Here is a 9,513-nt window from a genome sequence, read left to right as displayed (position 1 = left end):
CTAAAAAAATGCACTGATTATTGTATAAATGACACTGGCAGGGAAGGGGTTAACACTAGGGGGGGCGATCAAGGGGTTAAATTTGTTCCCTGGGGGGTGTTTCTAACTGGGGGGGGGGACTCACTGGGAGTAGAGAGATCGTTGTTCCTGATCACTAGGAACATAAGATTACTCTCTACTCCCCTGACAGAATGGAGATCTGTTAGTTTACATTGGCGGATCCCCGTTCTGCCTCTCTGTGGAGCGATCGCGGGTGGCCAGCGGACATCACGGCTGCCGGCCACACACATCAGCACACCCGCTATAGCTGTTAAAGGGACCGACGTACACCTACGGCGGTTTGCGGGAACGAGCCGACCTGCTGCAGTATAATGACGGCGGCTGGTCGGCAAGCAGTTAAAGTGGAAATACAATGGAAACTGTGGTGGGGGTGCATGAGTTGGATAGGATGGAGAAGAGGTGGAACTAGGGTTGCCACCTTTTCTTCAAGCCAAACCCGAACACTTTAGCAGCGCAATTTTTTTTTTCTTTAACCACTTGACCAGAGCATTTTTTGCAATACAGCACTGGGTCGCTTTAACTGGCAATTGCGTGGTCGTGCGACGCTGTACCCAAACAAAATTGACGTCCTTTTTTTTCCCCACAAATAGAGCTTTCTTTTGGTGGTATTTGATCACCACTGTGGTTCTTATTTTTTTGCGCTATAAACAAAAAAATACCCAACAATTTTGAAAAAAATAATTTTTTTTAACTTTTTGCTTTAATAAATATACCAAAAAAATTATTAAAAAAATAATTTATTCATCAGCTTAGGCTGATATATATTCTTCTACATATTTTTGGTTAAAAAAAAAATCACATTAGGCGTATATTGATTTGTTTGCATAAAAGTTATCGCGTCTACAAACTATGGGAAAGATTTAGGGACTTTTATTTTTTTATTTTTTTATTAATGGTGGCAATCTGCATTGCGGCGGACAAATCTGACCCCAAATTACACTTTTTCGGGACAAGTGACATTATTACATTGATCAGTGCTATAAAAATGCACTGATCAATGTAAAAATTATACTGGCAAGGAAGGGGTTAACACTAGTGGCGATCAAGGGGTTAAGTGTGTTCCCTCCGCGTGTTCTAACTGTAGGGGGATGGTTTTACTGAAACATGACAGGGATCACTGTTCCCGATCACTGGGGACAGTAGATCCCTGTCATGTCACTAGGCAGAACGGGGAATTGCCTTGTTTACATAGGCAGTTCCCCGTTCTGCCTCTCTTTGTCACGATCGCGGGCCGCCAGCGGATATCGAGTCTGTGGGTACGCGCCCGATATCCTGATTTTACGGACTGACGTACAGGTACATCAGTTCGTGCAGGAGAGCCGACCTGCTGCAGTATATCTGCGTGAGCAGGTCGGCAAGTGGTTAAGGGGGAATGCTGTGGACTCTGGTGTAACAAGGAAAATTGATGTAGGGGGGTTTCTGCCCCCCAAAGCCCCCATTTACATCAGAGTTCCCAGCATTACCCTTAAATCAGGGTTCCCAAAGCCCCTCTTACATCAGAGTCTGCAGAGCACCCCTTACATCTGAGTCCCCCTTATCTTAGTGTACTCACTCCCTCTCAGATGTAGGGGAGGGAAGGGGGAGACTTCCATCACAGACAGTGGATGGTGAGCTCACTCACCCATAGATGGAAGCTCAGGCCTGCAGACACAGAGGGCTAGGGACCAGAGGAGGAGGAGCAGAACAAGCTCTCTCTCCTCTGCTGTCCATGTGGGGTGGGGGGCAGAACTGTACTGGCTCTGTGAGTGTGAGAGAGAGTGGCACAGACACTCAACTTAGACAACTACAGTTGGCAATCCTGATGATTAGGGTGAGCCCAAGCGCAACCGGCCCGTGCACACACCTATGCACTTGGTGGTTGTGGTACTTGGTTACTTGAAGCCACAGTCCAGTCTGAATAATGTGTCCAGGTGGTCTGAAACCTGGACACATGATTTAAAACCCGGACTGTCCAAGAGAATCCTGGACGTGGCAACCCTGGTGGAACCTCACATTACTCCTGTTAGCTGGTGCTGCAGATCTTCTCTCTACTACCTTACTTTTACAGTATACCTTCCAGCTTTCTAAGATGGGAATGAGGGACGACCCCTGCCATGCCCCCTGAAAGGAGAATTATATATAGAAAAAAAAAAAAAAGATTAGTTAAGCGTATACCCATGTGAGGGCCAAGTGGATGTTCAAGCCTCTGAGGAGGGGTCTGTTGCTGTTCCCTCATTATGAGTGCTTTGAGATCCCTATCGTATTGGATACAAAGATACCCCATGTCCTGGGATGTACGATAAAGACAATGGGATTTTTACTTTACGTGGAAAATCCTTTTCTTGGAGCAGGACACAGGTATCCATTCCCATCCCTCTTCCTTTGTTAACGGCTTGCTAAAAAACTGAGGCTATGCCAGACAGGGAGAGATTACGCCTATAAGAGGATCTCCTGTTTTTTGGGGGTTTTTTGCCAGTGTTTAGTCTGAAGGTGGCAGCATAACGCTATTGTACTGGACATGAAGATACCCTGTGTCCTGTGATGTACTCCAAGAAAAGGTTATTACATGTACTGTAAACCAAAAATCCAATTTTCCCAAAACGTCTTTCAGAACAGCACAGAGATCATAGGTCCTCCCATAGGAGACAAGATACACTTCACCACCAGACTTTAAAGTGTTACTAAACCCAGGATCCTGCTATATGTGGTCTCCCACAGTACACAGAACATGGAAATGCAATTATTTTAGTAAATATAATCTGCTAAATACCTTTTCTCATCAGAAATATATAGCAGTCTTGTGACTTCTATCAGTGTCCAGCCAAGCACTGGTTAAAGCTGGTAGAAGGAATTTTCTGACTGACCCATGAGACTGCAAGACCCCCGACCTTCTGTCTGGACAGTGCTGATTGGCCCTGTGCTGATCACATGCCCTCTCTAGGGAAAAAATAAAAAAATCTCTATCAATACACACCAAACTGAGTATGTGCAGCCTGACTCCATAGACTGTTATCAGGAAATTATTAGGAGTCAGTGGAAAGGGGAGGATCAGAAAAGACAGGATCAAACACCCTTTTTACGAAAAGCAGAGGATTAACTCCTTAGGTTCCACAGGGAGTATAACAAGCATGCTTTACTGCATATATAGACTGATTTTACTGTTGTGGGTTTAGTAACATTTTAAAAAGAGGCATCTCCCCACAGATCCGCAGTTTTCCTGTTTCCTCCAGCCTGGCAGGAACACCTTGGAACTGGGAGATCTTTCAAGGCTGTCCTGGAAGGCTGGATGTCTCCCCTTACCTTTTTTCTTTGTTCTCCCAAACATCCCCTTGGTACATATGGAGTAGGGATGAGCTTTGAGTTCGAGTCGAACGTAAGTTCGCTGCAGTCGAGTCAGTTAGCTGCACTCCGTGTATTTAATATATATATATATATATATATATATATATATATATATATATATATGCATCCCAGGTGTTGTGTGTGTGTATATATATATATATATATATATCTCAATTCCTGTTATTCTCTTCCTAATAATACCACAGGCAGGTGCAGTATTTTCAGTCAGTGTACTGTATCCTGTGCACAGTGTGCAACTAAAGCTAACTGCAGACAATTGCTGGTGTTCTCTTCCTAATAATACCACAGGCAGGCAGCTGCAGTATTTTCAGTCAGTGTACTCTATCCTGTGCACAGTGTGCAACTAAAGCTAACTGCAGACAATTGCTGCTGTTCTCTTCCTAATAATACCACAGGCAGGCAGCTGCAGTATTTTCAGTCAGTGTACTGTATCCTGTGCACAGTGTGCAACTAAAGCTAACTGCAGACAATTGCAGGTGTTCTCTTCCTAATAATACCACAGGCAGGGAGTTGATTCAGCTAGCTGCAGTATATTAGTGTACTGTATACTGGGCACAGTGTGCAGCTAAAGCTCACTGCAGACAATTCCTGTTGTTTTCTTCCTAATAATACTACAGGCAGGCAGGCGATTCAGCTAGCTGCAGTATAATCAGTATATATATACATCCCAGCTTTGTGCAGCTACATCTCACTGCAGGCCATTCCTTGTGTACCTATTCCAATACATCAAAGACAGTATGTCTGGAAGGCCATCAAGGAGAGGCAGACAGTCACAGGCCAATAAAAGAGGGCAAGCAGGCTCTGTGTCTAGAGGCAACAGTGCTGGTCGTGGACACGGTGCATCCTCATCAGCATGTGGCTGTGGGGCACACTTGTCCTTTCTCTCGGCAACTGGCCATGTTGAGCCACAACATGCCAAAGAGTTGGTAGAGTGGATGACCAAGCAGTCTACATCCTCCTCATCCTCTGTCACCCAGTCTACCTTGGCTACCAATGCAGGTGCCAAAGCGGCCTATTCCTTGGACTCGAGGTCATCATCAGTTACTCCTTCCCTAGCCCCACCGGAGGAGTCCCCTGAACTGTTCGACCACAGTGTTGGGTACATGCTGCAGGAGGATGGGCAGCTCTGATGATGGTACCCAGCTTGAGGAAGGCAGTAACGTGACCCCAGAGAGAGGGGTTGCCCAAGAAGGACAACAAACTGACAGTCATGTTCCCCCCAGCTGCAGCATACTGCCAGGCTTACTCCAGTGACGAGGAGGGAGGGGATGATGAGCTCACTGACTCTACGTGGGTGCCTGATAGGAGGGAGGAGGAGGCACATGTCCAACGAGTCAGGATGCCCTCCAGGGACCAGCTTAAGGGCAGCCAACCGACTGCATCACACCGCAGAGCTTCGCAAGTGCAGGGTGCTGGTGACTCCGTGCGTTATTCCAAAAGTTCTTTGGTGTGGGCCTTTTTTGAGACGTGTGCAGCAGATCACATCATTGCTATTTGCAACATATGTCTGAAGCATATCAAGCGTGGACTAGACAGCAAGCGCTTGGGCACCACATGCTTAATCAGACATATGTCGAGCTCCCATGCAGCCCGTTGGCAACACTACCTAAAAGACCCACGCCAAAAGAACAAGGCGGACCTCTCCTTGCTCCTCCTCATCAACTGGGTTCTCTAACCCCACTATACCTTCAGTCCTCTCAGAAACCTTCACTGAGAGGAATGAAGGGGTAGAATTAGGTGTGCCACTGCCAAGTACTTGCAGGTAATCTGCTATCAGTACACCAACGTCCGATTCTAGCAGGCAGATTTCCTTACCCCAGTTGCTCCACCGGCGAAAGAAGTTCTCTTCCAGCCATCCACATGCCCAGCGGTTGAATGCTAGCTTGGCTAAATTGCTAGCACTTCAACTGCTGCCTTTTCAGTTGGTAGACTCTGCCTCCTTCCGTGAGTTTGTGGAATGTGCGGTACCCCAGTGGCAGGTAACCAAACGCCACTTTTTCCAAGGAAGGCGATTCCGGCTCTCTACCGGCATGTGGAAGGCAATGTCCATGCCTCGCTGGACAGGGCGGTCAGCGGTAAGGTGCATATTACTGCTGACTCATGGTCCAGCAGGCATGGACAGCGACGTTACCTATCTTTCACCGCACACTGGGTGACTCTGCTGGCAGCTGGGAAGGATGCAGGACAGGGTGCAGTAGTGTGGGAGTTTGTTCTGCCACCACGCCTCCAAAATTCTGCTAGTGGTGATTCTGCCACCCCTTTCTCCTCCACCCCCTCCTCTTCTTCTTCCTCCATGGCCTCTTCCTGTGCTGATTTGTCCTCGGAACCAGCGGTGCTCCATAGGCGTTCAAGGGGCTACGCAAGCAAGCAGGCAAAAAGATGCCATGCGGTGCTTGAGCTGGTGTGCTTGGGGGACAGGAGCCACAGTGGGGCAGAGATTCTGTCAGCTCTGCAGGGGCAGGCTCAGAGGTGGTTGACGCCACACCAGCTTAAGCTAGGAATGGTAGTTTGCGACAATGGCACCTTCCTCCTCTCTGCCCTCTGACAGGGACAACTGACCCATGTGCTCTGTTTGGCTCATGTCCTTAACTTGGTGGTGCAGCGGTTCTTGGGCAGGTACCCGGGCTTACAGAATGTCCTGAGGCAGGCCAGGAAAGTCTATGTGCATTTCTGCCAGTCATATAATGCCAGTGCTCGGCTGGCTGACCTCCAAAAGGAATTTAACATGCCCAAGAACCGCCTAATCTGTGACATGCCCACCAGGTGGGACTCAACGTTGGCCATGCTGCAGCGGCTGCACATGCAGCAGAGGGTCATCAATGAGTACCTGTGCGACTATAGCACCAGAACAGGGTCAGGGGAGCTTGTTTTTTTTTCTCGCTCGCCAGTGGGCCATGATCAGGGATGCATGCACTGTCCTGTCGCCACGAGGATGGTGAGCAGTGACACTGCATGCATCAGTGACACTGTCCCTCTTGTCCACCTGTTGGAGCACACGTTGCGTGGAATAATGGACAGGGCACTTGAGGCAGGAAGAGGAGGACTTCCCTAGCTCTCAAGGCCCCCTTTATCCAGACAGTGTTCCTGCGTGCCCACCGATCACACAGGAAGAGGAGGAGGATTGTGTCAGCATGGAGGTGGAGGCTAGCACTCAGTATCAGCAGCAGTCTTTAAGGGATCATTTACAGTCCGAAGAAACCCATGGACTTGTACGTGGCTGGGAGGAGGTGGCTGCGGATCATGTCGTCCTTAGTGACCCAGAGGACTCTGGACCGAATGCCTCAGCACACCTACGCTGCATGGCCTCCCTGATCCTGCCCTCCCTGATCCTGCAAAGCCTGCGGAAGGATCCTCGTATTCGTGGTATCAAGGAGAGGGATCATTACTGGCTGGCAACCCTCCTTCATCCAGGTTCCACTTGCCGTCGCAGAGGGAGCAGAGAATGAAACATCTTTGGGAGGCCTTGCAGAAAGGTTTGTGCAACACGTTTCCAGAGCCTGGGAGGTTACAATTTCCTGGTCCTCCTGGACAACGTGTTGCTGAGGCTTCGGTCAGTCACAGAAGGAGCGGTGGAGAAGGTGGCCGTCTGACCGATGCGTTCAGACAATTTTTTAGTCCACAACCCCAAGGTATGATCGGTTCCAGCAATCATCGCCAGCGTCTGATTCACATGGTGCAGGAATACCTAGGGGCGAGATCAGACTAGGACACCTCTCCCATCGAAAATCCTCTGGGTTACTGGGTCTTGAGGATGGATCCCTGGCCAGAGCTTGCACAGTATGCAATTGAGCTACTGGCTTGTCCTGCATCCAGCATTATTTCGGAACGCACATTCAGTGCTGCTGGGGGCTTTGTAACCGATCACAGGGTGCGCCTGTCAACCGAATTGGTCGATCAGCTGACCTTCTTAAAAATGAATCAGTCTTGGATCACCAGCTACCAAGCACCTGAGGCTGATGTAACCGAATAATTTTTTTTTTTAATGTGAGATCCCTTCAAGACTGCCTATGCTGAGTGACTATCCTGTTATGCTGAGTGACTATCCTCTTCCTCCTCAATGTTCATGCTGATAGCTTGTAAGAACATTTTTGGTTCTGGGCACCGCCACCAGTGGCTAAGGCCCAATTTTTCTGCTCCTGTTTAACAGGGGCGTGTAATTACAATTTTTGATGCAATACTTTGCAGCAGGGCTCATTCCTGCACTCCAACTAGACTATCTGTGAGGGGTTGCAGTGTTGTGGCACCAGTGCCTAAGGCCCAATTTTTCAGCCCCTGTTTAACAGGGGCGTGTAATTTCAATTTTTGATGCAATACTTTGCAGCAGGGCTAATTCCTGCGCTCCAACTAGAGTATCCGTGAGGGGTTGCAGTGTTGTGGCACAAGCACCAGTGCCTTAGGCCCAATTTTTCAGCCCCTGTTTAAAAGGGGCATGTAATTACAATTCTTGATCTAATATTTCACAGCAGGGCCCGTTCCTGCACCCACCAAGAGTAACTGTGAGGCCTTACAGTGTTGTGGCAACACCACCACACCGTCCACCAAAGGCCCAATTTTTCTGACCCTGTTCAACAGGGGCATGTAATTGCTATTCTTGATCTAATATAACACAGCAGGGCCCGTTCCTGCGCCCACCATGAGTAACTGTGAGGGCTTACAGTGTTGTGGCAACACCAACACCTAAGGCCCAAATTTCTTTAGAGTATATAGGACAGGCCCCCACTTTCAAACATCCAACTTACAAAGGACTACTTGCAAACGGAAGGAGACAACAGGAAGTGAGAGGAAATCTACTCCTAGCAAGGGAAATTCTCTCCTGTAAGAGTTCCTTGTTTCACTAAAACCCCCACATTTTCAAACAGACAGCAAAACAAATGTTACAGGGGTGATAACCCTATGTTTTCCAAAAAGCTTAAAAATAGATTTTTTGGCTGGAGCTGCATGTAAAAAATGTACCAGTTCAAAATTATAAACAGATTCTGCTTAAGAACAAACCTACAGACCCTGTCTTGTTTGCACCACCTGTATACTACTGTTCAGAGTATATAGGGCCTGGGAGCCCCACGCCTTTCCCTTTTTTTTTTTTTTTTTGGGAGCGGGGTTCCCCTTAATATCCATACAAGACCCAAAGAGGCTGGTAATGGGCTGGTAATGTCATGTCTGCTGGGACCAGACATGGCATTAAAGCCGCAAGCAGTTTTAAATGACTTTTTTTCCTTTAGAAATGTAATTTTGAGCAGGGACTGTTCTAAACACGGGAAACGCGCCACTTTACAGGCATACTATAGACACCCCCCAGGCACAATATTTAACTTTTATTTTTTCACTTTAAGCATCATTAAAATCACTGCTCCCGTAAAAACGTCAGTTTTTAAAACTTTTTTTTGCATTGATACATGTCCCCTGGGGCAGGACCCGGGTCCCCAAACCCTATTAAGGACAATAACTTGCATATTAGCCTTTAAAATTTGCACTTTTGATTTCTCACATTTGAGTCCCATAGACTTTAACGAGGTTTGAAAGTTTGTGCGAACTTTCGGTCCGTTCGAATGTTCTGATGCGAAGCGAATCAGGGGGTGTTCGGCTCATCCCTAATATGGAGGATATTGTGGCTCCTTCTCCACTTTTTGTGCTTGGGGAGAGCCTGTACTGGTCAGTTCTCTTGTCCAAATTTTGTCTCAGAAGCGGTACTGTTAGTTTCTTGCTGAGGCAGCACCATGTTTCTGGTGGCTGAGTTGTGCCCTTGGCCATATTAGGCAGCAGTTTTGTCTTTTCTGGAACGGGCGGGACTCCCGGGTCAGTAATGTGGTGCCAGTTCTAGCCACAAGGATGCAGGAGGAGGAGGCAGGACCCAGCAACGTCTACGTCTCAGGACTCCAGGACCAGCATTCCGAGCCACACCTTGCACTGCAGGCTCTGCAGGATGAAGGAAGCAGGATCCTTGGCAGCAGTGGGGACAGGCACTGGCAACAGCAAAGCCCAAGTAGGCATACCACCCAATTTTGTTGAGATGGAAATGAGGGACACCTATTAGCAAGAGTATGTAGGCATAGGACACGCCCCTTAAAGGAGAATTAAGCAAAAAAAAGAAGATTAGTTAAACCCACAAGTGCT

The sequence above is a fragment of the Aquarana catesbeiana genome, linkage group LG02 (genome assembly GCF_042186555.1).
Source record: "Aquarana catesbeiana isolate 2022-GZ linkage group LG02, ASM4218655v1, whole genome shotgun sequence".
In the NCBI taxonomy this organism is placed as follows: domain Eukaryota; kingdom Metazoa; phylum Chordata; class Amphibia; order Anura; family Ranidae; genus Aquarana; species Aquarana catesbeiana.
This window is presented reverse-complemented; position numbering follows the sequence as displayed.